This window comes from Diceros bicornis, chromosome 32 (genome assembly GCF_020826845.1).
Source record: "Diceros bicornis minor isolate mBicDic1 chromosome 32, mDicBic1.mat.cur, whole genome shotgun sequence".
Taxonomy (NCBI): domain Eukaryota; kingdom Metazoa; phylum Chordata; class Mammalia; order Perissodactyla; family Rhinocerotidae; genus Diceros; species Diceros bicornis.
In genome coordinates this window covers 9438834-9456820 of record NC_080771.1, presented here as the reverse complement: position 1 = coordinate 9456820, position 17987 = coordinate 9438834, and the positions used below count along the sequence as shown (strand labels likewise).

Here is a 17987-nt window from a genome sequence, read left to right as displayed (position 1 = left end):
TTCTGTGTCTTCGGGGTTGATTTCTGGGTGCTTGTCATTTTGTTTCTGGTCTGGTGATTTCATATATTTTTGCATTGTGGTTCCTGTGTTGGTTTTGTTTTTCCTCATCCTGGAAATCTCTGGTTGCAATTTCCACCTGCCGCCACTGTCTGGTGGTAAAGGGCTGTGTAGTCTAAGCCCCCTGCGCTCTGCCCCAGTTTTTCTGCTGCGATCCGCAGTTTTTTTTTTTTCTCCCCGCTGCGATCCACGAGTCCAGTCGTTTGATCAGGTCTGCCACGGATTGCTTGGTCTGGTCTGTTGCGGATCACTTGGTCTGGTCTGCCGCAGATAGCTAGGTCTGGTCTGGTCGGTTGAGCTGCAGGGTCTGGTTTGCGGGGAGGGGGGAGCTCTCTCTTTTGCCCTCTGGGTCCCTAACGTGGGAGGCTTCTCGTTTGCCCCTCTTTATCTGCTCTCTGGGGTGCTCGGATGTTGATGGTACCCCTGTGGCTCCTCTGAGTCCTCTGTGCCGGAGTTTCCCACCGGCTGAGAGAGCCCGAAGAGCCACGGTTTCCTCGCTGAGGGCCGCCCCTCCCCGCTCTCTGGGAGCCGCGCAGACCGGGATGCTGATCTGATGGGGGGGAGAGGAGTTCTCCTTACCTCTCCCCACTTCCTCCGGGGGCCCAGCACGTTCTGCTCTCAGATGTGCGGCAGTGTGGATCCCTCCACTCTAGCTTTTCACTGTCTGGGATTCCGTTGTTGGTCTGTGACTGTTCCTTTTGTTGTATCTTGTCGGGGGAAGAGTTCACGGGAAAGCTCACTCCGCCATGATGCTGACGTCACTCTCCCTGTTGTTTCTTTTTTAACGCAGCTATAACCTATGGCCTTGGCCAAGAACCTGTGGGCTTTTCCAGGATTATCACGTGTTTTGTGGCTGCTGGTTGCCCAGTTCTGCCTGATGTCAATATTGGTCTGGGCTGGACAAGGGCAGGCTTGCCAATGACACTGGGAAAACAGTGTGAGCGTGGAGAAGACACAGGTGTTTCTTTACTGTGCTGGGCTGGAGACCAGCCTGCTTCATGCTTGTCCTCTCTACATTGAGAAGAATGAATCTCATGACTCCAGTTAATGTGAGGGGGACTGGGGCATGCGTTCCTGGCTGGGAAGCACCTTCTCTGTGACAGGTCCATACTGGGAGAGGGGACCATGAAGTGTGAGCCATAAGCGAGCCCTGCATGACCTGTTCACTATCCCTCTCAGGAACCCCAGCACCCCTGTTTGCCACCATCCTTCCAGGCAGCCCGAGGGCCCAAGAGGGTTCATCAGGAAGGCATGGCATTTTGAAGTGGTGAAGACGGAGGAGATCCCAGAAGAGAGAGGCTATGTGAGCTCATCCACAGGGGAACCAAGCATGTGCTTAGGGCACCAACAACGTCAGTTTGGCAAAAAGTTTTTGACACCACAGCAGAGTGGTTGAGAGTATGGGCTGTAATTTCAGGCAGCTTTTGTTCAATCCTCAGCTCTTCCTCATACTTGGTGTGTGACTGTGGGCCAGTTCCTGGACCACGGTGAGCCCCAGGGGATAATAGAATCAATTCACGGGGTCATTTGAGATCTAAGTGAGATTCTGCAAACAAAACACTCAGCACAGTGTTTGCTGTACAGTAAGCTCTCGATAAATATTTGTTGAATGAATAAAAGTGGAAAATACAAAGAAGTGTAAACACTCACAATACTACAGCCGGGAGATGGCTGTTGCAGTATTAAACAGATATATAAACTTCCATAATTATTCCTATGCAAATAAAGATACATATTTTCATTAAAATGGGATATTATAAATGACTAGATTTTAAAAAAATGTTTATTTTGTTGAAACATAATTCACATACTATAAAATTCACCTTTTTAAAGTGTACAATTCAGTGGTATTAGTATATTCAAAAAGTTGTGTAGCCACCACTACCTAATCTCAGAACATTTCCATCACTCCAAAAAGAAACCTCATGCCAATTAGCAGTCATTCCTCATTCTCACCTTCCCCAGCCCCTAGCAACCTCTACCTACTTTCTGGACATTTTACTCTTTCTGGACATTTCATGTAAACAGAATCATATCACATGTGATCTTTTGTGTCTGGCTTCTTTCATAGCATGATGTTTTCAGGGTTCATCCACATTGTCACAAGTAGCCATACCTCATTACTTTTTATGGCTGAATAATATTCCGTTGTATGGATAGGTCACAATTTATTTGTCCATTCATCTGTTGATGGACATTTGGGTTGTCTCCACTTTTGGCTATTTGGAATAATGCTGCTGTTTGTGTATGAGTTTTGTACGGATATGTTTTAATTATCTCGGGTACTTACCTAAGAGTGAATGCTAGAAAATATGGTAATTTTATGTTTAATTTTTTTGAGGAATGGTTAAACTGTTTCCCAAAGAACAGCCATAACTGTTTTATAGCCTGTTTTTTTTCCCTTTCACAACAGATCATGACTGTCTTTCCTTGTCAATAAACAGAGGTGTGCATCTCTAGTTTGAGTGAATGCATACTATTTCTTTAGCCAGCTGTACCAGAGTGTATTTAATGAATTCCCTATTGTTGGACATTTAATGATTCTGTGAAACAGGCTTTGAATATCTTCCTCCTGTCCCCAGCAGGTAAAGGACACTTTCCAGGTGTACCCAGATCATTTTGTATCCCTCTATTTTGGTGGTTTCAAATGGCATTGCAATGACCCCCCCACCCACCTTTTGTCTTTTTTACTACAAAGTGAACTCTTTGAGGAGATAGAACATGTCTTGAATTCATCATTGTATCTATAACATCCAGCATAGTGCCAGGCATTTGGTAACTGTTTGGAGAATGAATGAATAAATGGAAGGATGGATGAAGTACGAGAGCCAGGGACTATGGAGACTTGGAGTTCATTACTGTAAGAACATTCTATTCAAAGATCCCTGTCTGGAGAGGTAATGAGTTCCCTAATCCTAGAGGCGTGAGAACGGAGGTTTCGTCACTTGGCAGGAATATTATAAAGTTAATTTAGGCATCAGAAAGGGGACTGGATGAAATTTAAGATGCTGCCAAACTTGACAGCATACAACTTTGAAATAGAGCCCAGGGAAACTAAGAGATTTATCCAAAGTTCTGCACCTGAGCAGCTGCTGGGCTGGGAGTTGCTCTAAAAGTTTTCATGCTTGTTCTAAGGACCCCAGACCAAAGCCTCCTGTTGCCAAAATGCAGCTGTCTGCTTGTGCCTGCCTTTGGGAAGCTCACAACATCATGGTTAGAGTCCAGGAAGGGGGAAACTCTTATGTAACAAGTTGTTTTAAGGGTGTGGCTATCTGTAATCAGAAAGTTTAGTCCAGCCTGTTTATATAAAAGAGGGTAAATTCTGGGTGAGTGTGGCTTAGAGGCCCCAGCAGACACCCAGAGCATCTTTTGTAGGGAGAGAGCTTTTCTGTTCTCTCCTGATGAAGCTATAGTGTGGCGGGTGGGGGTGCTGGGAGGGTGGGAGCTGTAGTGGGGCGGGAGCTTGGAGGGCAGGAGCTGGGGCTCTGGGGCGGAACCACCCAGCTCCTCAGAGAGGCACGGGGACCTGCAAGTCCAGGAGCTGCTGTCCTTTCAAGATGTGGCTCTTTGCTCTTGTCCTGGTCTCCCTGGCCATTTCCACGGCTTGGGGTGAGTATTTCTGAAATACAAATAGTGGGGGCACATTTGAAAATCCTTGTCCAGGGATGAGGTGGGGGAGATGCTTATACGGCATGACAGGTCCTGTTCCACAGCAGTGCGCGCCCTTCAGACTTGGAGCATTGGAGCCTCTGCAGCCCAGGGATTGACAGAGACAGGGAGGATAAACACCCAGAGACCTCAGCTGCCTGCCACATGCGCAAGAGGACAACCAGCTAACCTCATGCCTCCAGATGAGGACTTTGGTTTATTTTTCCCCTGATTATTAGTCTGGACATGGCCAAACCATGGAGAGTAGCTTAGCAGAATATTAAAAGTATCCACTCTGGAGCCAGAGTACATGGGTTCAAATCCCATCTCAGCACTTACCAACTGTGGGTCATTAGCAAGGAACTTCACTTTTCTGTGCCTCAGTTTTCCCTTCCCTAAAATGGGGACGACAGTAGCACCTACCTCACTGGGCTATTGTGAGGATGAAATGGATTGTTTCTAAAGAGCCTAGTTCCTGGTATGAGGAAAGTGCAAGAAAAGGATTCATAAATAAAGGGGTTGTTTTAAAATATAGTGTATTAATAAATATTTGAGAAATGGTAAGACCAACAGATCAGGAGCTGACTGCCATTGAAAAGACAGTCTGTTACTCACAGCTCCCAAGAGGTGGGGGCACGTCACCCCCATGGTGGGCCACAAGGTGAAGCACTGCGGGGTTAGGAGGCAGAGGGAGGAGGAGGAATTGTAGGCAAGAATCCTTATCAGAGTCGCTTGGGAGAGGAAGGGCTGAGGCAGGATAAGAAGGTTTAGGATTTGCAAACTAAACATATTGGGACATAGAGGCTGTCTGCAGTTGTCAGGTACCTGGCCCTGGAGTGATTAGGGCAGGAGCCTGATAAAGAGGGTGCTTGGGGTGTGGGCTGTGGCATGCTGGAAGGACAAGCTGATTCCCACCTCTAGGAATGGCTGCCTCTGGGAGGGGCAGTCCCTCCAGGGTCCACAAGGCCCCAGATGTCCAAGCATCAAACAAAGACACTAAGGACATGGTTAATACAAGGGTGCAGCAAGGGACCTCAGAACACATCTGTGCCACTTGATGAAGGGAGAAACTGACACTCAGACAGGGAAATGTACTCGTCCACGATCTGGACTCTCTCTGTGACTCCTGAGTCCAGAGCCAGTGCTCTGGCCATCAGTGTCCTGACAGCCCAGGCCCATCTGGATTCTATCTTCTATCTGGCGGTATGACACTGTGAGAGGCCAGGATCTGAGTGTAAGGGCCGAGTAAGAACCAAATTAGGAGGGATCACTCCATTACCAATGGTCCTCCTTTAGCAAGTCCATTCCATTTCCATCTTCAGAAAGTCCATACTGGCTGCCTCCATTTCCTCAGTTTTCTCGTCAGTAAAATGGGCACATGGAAACTTACCTAGCCAGGCTTTTGTGAAGATTAATTTCACTGAACTGGAATGCACATGCTGTGCATGGGAAGTGCTCAGTATATAAACATTACCTATTACATACGTGGTAACTGCTGCTCTTGCCATTATTGCTGATGCCTCTCACCACATCACCCACTTTCCTGCCCTTGCCAATCTGGCCTCTGTTCACTCCATCTCTCTTGAAAACTATCATTGGGTATTCTTGTATAAAAACAAATCTGGGTTATTTCTGTTCTGGGAACACACTTTGGGGGAGATGTTGACCTTATGTCTACATCAAAAGGAGAGCAATTGGGAGGACAAGAGGCTAGAAATCATTTCCCATGAGGAATGCTTAAAGAAACTGAGGATGGACCAGAGAAGACCTGAGGGATGGGCACGATCAAGTGTCTGAAAGGCCGCCTGCCCCATGACAGCTCAGGATGGTCCCACAGCAGGTAGAACCAGGGCTGATAGGGAACCTGCCGGGAGGTGAATTTCAGTGAGGAAGCACTGTCTGCTCCACAAGAATGGAACAGAGAGGAATCTGACCCCCCGTCTCTCCCCCCCGGACGACCTTGCTCAGAGCCACCAGAAGAACCCTCTTCAAGCTGATTGTGTCACTCTCCTGCACTCCAGAACTGTTTCCTGCTGCTCATTCACCCACTAAATAAAGCTCAAGCCCTTAGCCTGGCATTCGAGGCCCTCCCAGACATGAACCCCTCTCACCCCAGGATTCTTTTCCCCTCCCCATAGACTCTCTCTGGCTCAAATGTGCCATCACTCTTCCTCGGGCAGGCCTTGCATTTTGCTGTCTCAGAGCCTCAGCACATTCTGTTCTCTGCTTTATACCTTTATGCCCCCTCTTCCGTCTCCCCTTGCTCAGTCCTCCCCTTGCTGCAAGTCCCAGCTCCAAGGTCACGGCCTCCATGAGGCCACCAATCAGAAGGCCTCGGTCCCTCTTCTCACTCCTGTAGAACCTTACTGGTGCCTCTCTCAGGACACTGACCACTTTCTTCCCAGGAAGAGGGTCAAGTATGTGTGTGGCTCATTCTCCCTACAAGGTTCAGAGCTTCTGAGAAGAGGGGCCACCTCTTGTTCATCCTCCCATCCAGCATGCAGCTCAGCACCAGGATCCTAGTGGATAATTGTTTCCAGAGGCTCCTGAGAGTGGAAACCCAGTGTCTGTTCACTCCCAGCAGCCCTCCTTCTTGCATTTACTTTTCACTTGATGCTGTTTTACCTCCAATTCCAATTTGCTCCTTAAGATAGCCCTATGAGATAGGAAGGACAGTTAACATCATCTCTCTTTTACATAAGAAGAAACTGAGGCCTAGAGAGTTGTGGTCACTCATTCACGGTCGCATGCAAAATTGTCAAGACTCATCTGCATCCAGTTCCAACCTTCCACCTCTGATGTGTCCTCATTTCCTCTCCATGTCCAGCAAGGCTCCCATCCTCGCCGCCTGTTGTGGACACCATGCAGGGCAAGGTCCTGGGGAAGTACGTCAGCTTAGAAGGATTTGCACAGCCTGTGGCTGTTTTCCTGGGAGTCCCTTTTGCCAAGCCCCCTCTTGGACCCCTGAAGTTTGCTCCGCCGCAGCCTGCAGAACCATGGCACTTCGTGAAGAACACCACCTCCTACCCTCCTATGTAAGCCAAGGTGTGGGTTTGGCATCTTTCAGTGGGGTGTTTGCCTCAGAGTGATGCAGGAAGGAGCCAAGGCAATCCTCTGAGTGGCGTATACTGTGTTCTGGAATCCTCAAGATACTGTAGATGCTTAGAGACATTCCACAACTCTCATAGCATTCTAGACCCCTTTATTCAATGAATACTGAGCACCTACTGTGTGCCAGGCATGTTCTAGGTTCCTGAAATACATTAGTGAATGGAACAAAGATCCTCTCTTCATGGAGCTTGCATTCTAGGAGGGAGACAGATAATAAACAATATGCAAATTAATACATGAATTATGTAATGTGTTAGAATATGATAAGTGCTTTGGAAAAAAATAAAAAGTTGAGCAGGTGACAAGGATCAGAAGTAGTTGTTCTGTTTATTCTCCTGTCTTGAACTTTGCCATAGTTGAGTAGTGGAGTGGGCCAGGACATGCACGGGGAGTGCTATGGGGTGTTGACCAGGCAAGTTCTCAACTTCCCGGTGTGTCTAGCCACCTAGTCACAAGCAGAGCAATGGTTGGTGTGTCCTAGTCACTCTGGCCAAGTTGGGCAAAGACGCCCCTCAGCCAGCCCCGGCATACCCAGATGCGCCCATTCAGACCTTATTCTGCTCAGGAAGGCATTTCTAGGAATTTCCAGGATCCTGCCTCTTGCTGACTTCTTTTCTTTTCTTTTTTCTCTTCTCTACTCTTCCCTCTTTCCTCCCTTCCTTCCTTCCTTCCTTCTTAAAACAAAATTCACTGTTTTTATTCCCTGATTACAAATATAATACATACTTATTACTGAAAAGTGAGGAAGTTCAGGTAAGGAAAGGTAAGAAAATGAAAATCATATATGATTTCACCCCCTGAAGAGAACTGGTGTTCATATTTTAGATTCTGTTTTACAGTCTTTTATCTGTTGCATATTTTCTCCCTTAAAAATAGAATCACAAGGGGCCGGCCTGATGGCGCAGCGCTTAAGTGTGCACACTCCGCTTCAGCGGCCAGGGGTTCACAGGTTCGGATCCCGGGCGCGCACCGATGCACCGCTTGTCAAGCCATGCTGTGGTGGCGTCCCATATAAAGTGGAGGAAGATGGGCACGGGTGTTAGCCCAGGGCCAGTCTTCCTCAGCAAAAAAGAGGAGGATTGGCGTTGGATGTTAGCTCAGGGCTGATCTTCCTCACCCTCTTCCCCAAAAAATAGAATCACAAAATATTCTGCACCCAATTCATGGGCATGTTTTTCTTTTTTCCTCACCAACAAGCATTTCTCTGACACCAACTGAGCCTCCTATAGTTCAGCTGATTCTGACACAATCCATCTGGACGTAGCAACAGATTTTACAGGTTAAGGGCTCAGCCCCCTAATACTGCCCTCTGCTTTGGATGCCAATTGCCAATTACAGACCTGTGTGTCTGACTGACTGGTTATAAATCAGAATTTTCCATGACCCCCTCCTTGGGTTACCTCAATTTGCTAGAGTGGCTCAGAGAACTCAGAAAATGAGTTTACTCACTAGATGACCAGTTTATTACAAAGGATGTTAAAGGATATGAATCAGCAGCCAGATGAAGAGATACATAAAGTGAAGTCCTGAACAAGGAGCTTCTCTCCTCATGGAGTTCAGGGCCCAGCACCGTGGCACTTGGAAACATAGTTGTTCACCAACCAGGGAGCTCTCTGAACTCCATCCTTTTGGGTTTGTTAAAAAACAAAATTCAACTGAGTAAATTAGGAAGATCTTATTGGCTTAATCATTGATGCATGAATTGGGCAGCATCCCATCCAGCAGATAGAAAGGACCTAAAAGAGCTGTACAAAATGAAAGACTTTTATAGGCAGAAGTGGGCAGGACAAGGAAGTTACTAGCAAATATTGTTTGTAGCAAGGCCACTTCCCTTAGGGCAAGGCGGGGGTCTTTCAGGGAGATTACCTCACTAATCCTGACCTGGTAATTCCAGATCGACTGGTTTAAGATTCCACTTGTGGAAGGTTGAAACTGTAATTGTTAGGCATTAAATCTCACTTTGGTGACATGGGCTTAGCACATGTCACTCCAATTTGGGCCTGGTGTCTTTTTTAACAATTCCCTCCTTTTGATCAGCCTCTGAGCTTAACTGGGAGGTATGATAAAAATTTAAGGGATTAGTCCCACTCCCAGCTCCTGCTCTGAAGTTCTCACAGTTTTTGCTGATCCTCTGTGTGGTAGTCATAGGTCATGATATTTTTTTGCTGAATCTCTGTGATAATCACAAGTCCTGACTTTAGGTTCACAGTTTTTAAGTAGGTCATTCTCTTCATTCCTTTTCCAACCTTCAAGTGTTAGGGAGATCATTTGTTTGGTGGTTAGCAGCTGCAAACATGCACTTAAAGCTATTCAGAGAATACAGCGCACTAAGAAGACTACCATGATTATTGTGAGAAGCATAATTCTCAATGTCTGGAGTGCATTTCAGAGCCATGGTCCTCAAGACTCAAACCAATCCAAATAGAATAAGTTAAAGAAAGATCTCATTGAAGCAGTCACTTTCTTAAGCTAAGTGGCTTGTTCAGTGATCTTATGTAGGTGAGTTTCAACTTCCCCAGAAGAGTTAATCCAGGTGCAGCAAGCAGTGTTTACCAAATCACAGAAACCTCCTGGTTCAGCTAAAGGATAATCAAGGGCTATCCTATTCTCAAGAACAATCTTGGCCAGAGAGTCTAGGGAATTTTGGGGGGCAACTACTGCTTTAATAGCAGATTCTGCATATCTTCAAGAGTTAAAGAGAGGTTTTTGATCATAGCCTTACCTGTACTTACTCCTAGCCAGGGGAGCAGTCATCTACCAAAGGAAGCCAATTTTGAATCATAAATGCCTTCTGGTAATTCCCACTTGAGCCTGTGGCTCAGGGCTGGAAAAAGTGAAAGCTATGGAAACAGTAAAATTTAAGGGTCTGTAGACCACACAGTGATTTGTTCTGGTTACCCTTGCCTTGTGTCCCTTTCTTTGTGTAGAGCTTGGACATAAATTTCCCCATTTTGGGGTTGTTAACCAGAGACATGGAAAAGGACCCCTAGGCTTAGGGAGTCTGACACAATAGGCAAGGGGCTGATTCTTTTCCAGAGAAATAGGCATTGGAAATCAGAGAGAAATGTGTGATGAGCAGAACTACAGAATCACCAGCATCACGGCAGGTCCAGCAGTCATTTGTAGGTTGGATTATTCCCCTTTGTAATGGCCTGAGATATCATGATCTTTCCAGGCTAGAGCAAGAAAAAAGGGGGACACAAGAGTTACAAAGACCCTCATGGTGTAAGAATTAGGAAAAAGATGGTCAGAGAGGGAAGGAAGATTAGAAAGAAACTTCCTTGATCTGACATCTTGGGAGGAAGCAGTCTACCTCTATATTGGCTACTTTTCTTTCTAGTCAACTTGATTTTGAGGTCTCCAGCTGGTGTGCAGTTCCTAGAGGAAGGGACCCATTTTAATAGAGAGATGTGGACCAAAGGTTCAAGACTCTGAAGTCTGGCTGCCATCTGGGTAGTAAGGAGAACCTGGTGTAGTACTTTCCAAGGAGATTCAAGGGCAGACTTTATTCTTAGTGATTCCAAATGAGGAGGGTGGGAGATAATTGGAAATGTTAGTTTGGAGAGTCACAGCCAGATATCTGAGGAAACTAGAAGAATTCGGGATCTAGTCCAGCTTACAGGTATATAACAAAACCTCAAAGACAATTCAAAAGGACTAGAATCTAAATCTAAAAAGGTGCAAACATAACTTCTCTTTATAATCCCCCTAATTTTTTTTTTTTGCCAAAGATAATCACAGTAATACTATTTTTTTGTATCAAACTTGGCACGATTATTTATATAAGTGCATCAAGAATAGTGATTGACTGTAGAAGCTCTTTTTAAGACTGCTTTGCTGGAACTTTTCATAAGGAATCTCAGTTTGAACTCTTAAAAGCCTCTGTGATCAGGAAGCTAAACCAAAGACTTACCATCAGGTTTTACCTGCAATGCCTATAGTTTGAGTGAATTCCTCTCTTCTCAAGGTCTCTGAAAATATCCTGAGGGTCCTGGGCCTGCCAGGAAGTGACCTTCATACTACCTGGTAAGGCTACTGGGAACCCTATACGCAAGGTACCAGGCCACTTTTTCCAGGAAGTTCCTGAAAGATGTCTGGTCATATCTGATTCTATGTACATCTCTTTGAAATACGACATTTTACTCAAAGCCTTGGTAATATAGCCAATGTTTCCACTTGTGTTGTGTTACAAGGAGAACAGATTCTTACTAAACTTATGCAATTAATTAACTATATTATCATGAAAAGAATACTCAAGAGTTCCCAAATTCTGGAGGGATCAGGTAGAGAGAAAGTAAATGCTTCACCTTTGTTTACAAAGGTCTACTTTACCAAATTGCTGGGAGGCATAGATAGGTTAAGAGAAAAGGTTTCTTTAAACCTGGAAAAATAAGACATTAAGGAACCAGCAATGTTCAAACAAAAAGTAATAAAATTTTTTTCCCTTTTTTGACTTTCGAATTTCTTATTTTATGAATATTATACCCCTTGCTCTGAGTGATCCCCGGGAACTTCCTCCAGGAGGGAGATCAGGAAGTCATCTTTGCAACCTCTGACTCCAACACTTGACAGCTGTGCCATCCAAGTACTGTAGTGCCTCAGTTTCCTCATCTACACACTGGAGGCAGTGACGCCTGCCTTCTGAGTACATTGAGAACAGGAAATGTAGCTTTTAATGTCCTTGGAAACATAAGCACTCCACAGTAGGGGTCTGTGTGACCTTGGAGAGGTTCTCTAACCTCTCTGTGCCTCAGTTTTTTCAAGTATAAAATGGGGATAATAATAGAACCTATGTCATGGGGCTGATTTGAGGATTAAATGAGTTAATACACAAGGAGTACAACATCTGACATGCTGGGAGGACTCAGTAAATGTTACCAATTATATGTTGGATCCTTAAGATCTGTTATTAGGGCAACCAGTAGTGCTTGCCTGGGATGGGTGATGAAAGAATCTTAGTATGTCAGGTCTGTAAGACCCTTATAGAAATAACTCTCCTCACCTATACCTTTCAGATTGGGACACAGAGCAGGCAAGGAATTCAGCCAAGGTCACCCAGCATATTAGTGGCTGAGGCAGGACTAGAACACAGTTCTCCTGGTGTTGCCCCACAAGTATTTCACCCCTAACCTGTTCCACACCTTAAAAGTCTGCCATTTGAGTGACTTCTCATGGTTTATAGAAGTGTCCTGAGGACTAGAACACCTGTTTTACCTGGTGGAGGAACATGTCACTCTGAAGGCCAACATAGGGAGCTCAGGGGAGCCAGGCTGTGTCCTGGGCATGCAGGAAATGGTCCTCTCCCAGGTGCATAGGCAGCCTCCTCTCCTTGACCCAGGGCATTCTGAAGGATCTGGGTTGGGGACAGTGCTAGGCCTCCTCACTATACACAGTCCTGGAAGACCTTAGTGAGCCCCAGCGCCCCCCATCCATATCCCCAGATAGCCTCCTGCCTGTTCCATTGTCCCAAATCTGGTAAGAGCAACTCTATTACAGGCCTAAACCTCCCAGTCCAAGGTCCAGCCTGATGGCAGGAGACATCTCCTTGCTTAGCTCTGATTGAACTTGAGGAGTTCTTCTTTTCCCTCCCCTCCTAGGTGCTCCCAAGACCCAGCGGTGGGGCAGATGCTCTCAGATCTCTTTACCAACAGAAAGGAGAACATTTCTCTCCAGTTTTCTGAAGACTGTCTTTACCTAAATATTTACACTCCCATTGACTTGATGAAGAAAAGCAGGCTGCCGGTAAGCAGTGGGAACCACTGGTCAAGGCAGGCTTCCAGACTCAGGCTGGAGGGGGAGGGTCTGCTGGAAAAGGAGGGGATCTCTGGGGTGGAGAAGGGAGGGGGGTGGGCACCCAGCCATCTCCCAGGACACAGCTGGCATGATGCCCAGGAGTGGAGGATGTGTCTGTGAGCTTGTGTCTAGAAGCATCGCTGCACATGCTTGGCCCAAAGAGGTGGGGGCAAGGGTTCACTCATTCATTCTTCCATTAGTACTCAGTGCCCCCATACATAGCTAGACTTGGGGTTAGGAGAAAGGAGGAACATAAAACCATTACCAAGCAGCCCCTGCCTTTGAGGAACTTACCATCAGGGCTGCACAGACAGAGACTAACTTCAGCAGATCACTGCTGACCTGACCTAGACTCAGCCTTTACTCATAGATGACTCACATTAAGTCCCTCCAGGGATCAGAGGTGTGGGAGGAACAGGGGCTCTGGGAACCTGGAGGCAGGAGAACCTCTAGTTACGGACACAGTTTCTGGAACTGCAGGGCCTGGGTTTAAATCCTGGTTCTGTCTTTTACCAACTGAGACACTTGTCTCTGTTTCCTCAAAACAAGAATAATTGCACATGAGTATTCAATGATGAATATCAAGCTTTATCTCAGTGCCTGACACAATAGACAAGGCAAGTACTCCTGACATATTAGTTAGAGTTGAAGGGAAGATCTTACTCCTTCCCTAAGAGCTGACCTATTGCACTGTGGCCATTGGCTACAGTGTGCTGGGTGGCTCAACATGTGGACTCTGGAGCCAGACTGCCTGGGTTCATGTCCTGCTTCTACCACTTATTAGCTGTGTGACCTCTGGCAGGTTAAGTGCCTCAGTTTTCCTGTCTGTTAAATGGGAAAATAGTAGCCCCTACCTCATGGGTGGTTTATTTTTAGATGCTTAGGACAGTACTTGGCACATGGTTCGTGTTCCGAGTTTTTTTTTATTAACAACATTATTACAATATTACTATTTTAGCCTTTCTCAGTTTCCTGCTATGTGAGCTCTTTAAATGCAAGAGCCATATAATGGATTGTGTCCACTCTCATCCTCATTTCCTATCACAGTCTCTGACATATCGTAGGTTCTCAGATCACGTTAGTCAAATGATTGAAGATTTCTTGGAGAAGGTGGCTTTTAGGCTGGGCTTTGGAAAATTGGTGGGATTTGGGGATGCAAAGGAGGCAGAGGGAAAAAAAATATAAGAAAGAGTTAACACTGGGGGTATGTGTGCTTCTTGGGAAAATCATTGATGCATGAGAGAAGTTTAGTCACTGCATAAGAGGTGACTAAGATGAAGCTGAAGGACAAGGGCTACAGCATGCAGAGTATGCTGAACTGGGTGAGGAGTCCAGGCATGAGGTTGATGGGCATGTTGGGGAGATGATGACACCCTTAGCCTTGAATGTGCCCATGATGGTGTTCTCAGCACAAAGAGCTCTGGGAGGAGGTGGCCCTGGGCCTGGGGGGACAGACAGGGGCAGCCAGGGTGCATTGAGTGGGGTGGTGACCTGGGCCCCCGAATGGTAGAAGCAAGTGACTGCCTGTTCCAACTTTGTTGGGGACTGGTGGACTTGGGCCTCCTTGAGTCATGGCCAAGAGGTAGGCGATCAAACCAGTCAATCTCTGGAGGTCCTTCCCAGCTCTGCTTCCTGTGTCCAGTATGGTGTCTTCCTCCCTGTTCAGGTGATGGTGTGGATCCACGGAGGTGGTCTGATGGTAGGCGGGGCATCAACCTATGATGGACTGGTTCTCTCTGCCCATGAAAACGTGGTGGTGGTGACCATTCAGTACCGCCTGGGCCTCTGGGGATTCTTCAGGTAAGATATTGGACTCTCCTCACTGTACATTGGTCCCCAAAGCAAGGATGCTAGGAACCAGCTCTGGTCATGTCAGCGCTCAAGGGGATCTTTGCTAAGTTTCCTAGTAAGACACCCAAGTCCCTTCATAATTGGGCTCCACCTACCTTCTCATTCCCCAGCCACACTGACCCATGGGATTCTGAGTTTTGGCATGTGCTGTTCCCTCTGCCTGGAATGCCTATTCTACCTGACAGACTCCCATTCATTCTGCAAGGTCCAAACCAAATGTTACCTCCTCTGAATACTCATTTCTTTTTGCCTGTGCTGCCCCAGCACATTGCAACCTCTAAAATGACAGCATGCAACACAGCAGTTAGAGGCTTACACATCTTAGCTATGGGAGATTAAGGAAGGAGCAGACCCATGCTGGGAGCTCAGCGAATGTTTGTGGGTGAAGAAATGGGTGTCTGGAGCTGAAAGTGTCTGATCTTAATGGACAACCCTCCCAGGAATGTCAGGTCCACTCATCCCATTTCCTTCTGCATTTGGCATATTCATGAGTCAAAGCCAAAGTCTTCTCCGTGGAGTCTCCGTGGAAACAGAACCAGGTTTCCTGCAAGACACAGTTACTATGAGCCTTTTCTGAATGCACCAGCCCCAGCACCTCTGACCCTGAGACGGCTGATGAGTGGGCTGGGGGAGTGGTGGGTTTCTACCTACAAAGACCTATGGAGCTGGAGTAGGGTTATCTCAGGAGAGCCATGTCCTAGGACGTATCACCTTTATTTCTCATTTATTAATTTTTTTGGTGAGGAAGATTCTCCCAGAGCTAACATCTGTGCCAATCTTCCTCTATTTTGTGTGTGGGACGCCATCATAGCATGGTTTGATAAGCAGGGTATAGGTCTGCACCCGGGATCTGAACCTGAGAATTCTGGGCTGCTGCAGCAGAGGGCATGAACTTAACCATTATGCTATTGGGCCAGCCCCTGTATCACCTTTGTTAAGACTCCTCATTCCTTTCACCCAAGGTCCTTTTCTCTGCTCCCCATTCTAGTAAAACTGCTACATTAGCTCTTCCTGGTTCCTCTCTTCCCAGTCTCTCTTCTACCCACAGCAGTCAAGTATTCCCCTGACACTGCCATCAGTGTTCTGGTCGAGATCACCAATGACCTATGGCTCTTGGCCCAACCTTGGCAAACATCCACACACGATCTTGGCAGCATCCACACATAATTGCTCCCATGTTTTTGTAATGTTTCATCTCTCAGTTCCAGGTCACCTCCTACTTCATGGACTGCTCCTCCTTGGCCCCTTCCCTGACCGTCTTCCTCCCCATCCCAGGGCCTCTGTGTGTGTCTCCATCTCCATCTCCACTCGTGCCCTGAGTGACCTCAGGGTCACTTTCACTGTTCCCAATTTTTAGCCAAACTTCTTCTTTGAGACCCAGATGCACATCATTATCTACCTCCTGCTGTCCCCACTGGACGTCTAAAGGGCGCCTCACACTTCACAGGGACAATCTTAACCCTTGACTCCCACTGCCCCTCATTCCAAAGAACACTCCTACTTTCCCCACAGTACCTCCTTCTCAGCTGCTGGCAGCTCCATCCTTCTGGTTCCTGAGGACAAAGGTCTTGTGGTCAGCCTTGAGTTTTTTTCTTTTTCTCACACCTCACATGCAGTTGATCAGCAAATCCTCTGGCTCCATCTTTAGGATTCATTTAGAAACCAGCCACTTCTCATTTCGACCCTTCCATCCACCTTAATCAAAGCCCTCTGTGTCTCTTCTGTATTATTGTAATAACCTCCTACTTTTATAACCCTGCTGCTTTTATACTCTGTCTGATACCCATAGTAGTCAGAGTGATCATTTGAGAAATAAATGGAGTCTTGTCCTTCCCCTGCAGTGGCTTCCCTCCTTACAATGACATCGACGTCCTTACCAAGGCCCACAGGGCCCTCTCTAGCTGCATGTCCTACACTCACACTTTGTTCACTGGACCCAGGGCCTTTGCACTTTCTGTTTCTTCCACCTGGAATTCCCTTCTTTGGATATTTGCAAGGCTCTGTGCTCATTCCTTCAGATCTCTATTCAAATGCCACAGTCTCAAAGAGCCTTCCGTGGTCATGTGATCTGAAATAGGACCCTCACTGCCCCACCTTTGCCTTTTCTTTCATTCAGTTTTGTTTTTCCTGAAAGCACTTTCACTACCTGACATTATATTCCATAGTTATCTGCTTATTTGTTTATGATCTGTAGTGTGAGCTCTGTATAGTCAGAGGTTTGCTTATTTTGTTCTCAGATGGGCTCCTGGGTCTTAGAACAGTGTTTGCACGTGGTAGATGCTCAATAGATAGACGGCGGATGAAGGACTGTAGAGCCCACAACAGAACAATGCTGCAGGAGAGGAAGGCAGGTGAAGACCCCTGGGTCAGGGCTGTGGAAGCCCCGTCTCACTCCAGAAGGTTCACCTAGAGCCCCATCTATGGTCCTGAGAGCCCTGCCATGACATTTCTGCTCCCACCCCACCCTGTTCTCTTACTCACAGCACAGGAGATGAGCACAGCCGGGGAAACTGGGGTCACTTGGACCAGGTGGCCACACTGCACTGGGTCCAGAAGAACATTGCCAACTTTGGAGGGGACCCAGGCTCCGTGACCATCTTTGGAGAGTCAGCTGGAGGTGAAAGTGTGTCTGTTCTTGTAAGTGTTCCTGGACCTGATGTGGTTCCTGAACAGTCTCCTTGGAGACAAGCCAATCTAGCCATGGGCTACTTTACTCATGAGACCAAGATTCAAGGCTGACACCACCCTGCACACGATCAGATGATGGAGAGCTAATGGCCAAGCTCTCCTTGACCGCCAGAAAGCTCAGAGCTCAGCTAGCATCCTGGGTCCATAAGAATCTCCAGCAGTAGCTGCAACAGTGGCCTTCCCACTCTTCTCTCTTGATTGAGCTCTCTCTTTCCTTCCTAATCATTTTGACGTTAGGACTCACCTCACTTCTCTTGGGAAGTAGTGGTGGATATCATTTATGAATAAGAGGAGTCAACCATGAGAGTTGGGCAGAGTGTCCTGGTTTTGCTTGAAGCCAGATCTACATATCAGGGGGACATGAGCCCTAAGAACAGGTTAGGGGCCTCCTCTGAGGTGGTCACATGTCTTGTCCATGCCCAAGAGGGAGGGCAGCAGTCTCTGGGACTGAGAGTGGAAACTGGGCGGGGGAAGGTGGGTGAGAGGGTGGAGGGCGTTGGAAAGTGGGACAGGGAGAGATGGGTCAGGGGATGTGGGACACAGACATGACCTGGGAGACTGGTTGGGGAATGGGGCTGAGGGAGACACTGGGGGAAGAAAAGATGGAAAACCAGATTAGAAGGTGCTGAGAGCTGTGGGGAACCCTCCAGCTGCCTCACAGTAGAGCAGACGGTCAGTGATATTACTGCATTTTAAAAAAATGTATTGGTTTCATAATTGATTACTCAGAAATAAATGTTTCTATATTTTATATAATAGAGAAAAAGGAAAAATACAGATAACCCCAAAGCAGAAAAGTGTCATCCATAATCCCATTATCCAGGGATACCCATCATGGA

The 17987-nt window shown here is 46.9% G+C and overlaps 1 pseudogene; it reads left to right on the top strand.

The window, feature by feature from the left end:
- Nucleotides 1-3614: 3614 nt before the first annotated feature.
- The window catches only part of LOC131396007 (liver carboxylesterase-like), a 30799-nt pseudogene continuing 16426 nt past the window's right edge, over nt 3615-17987 (top strand).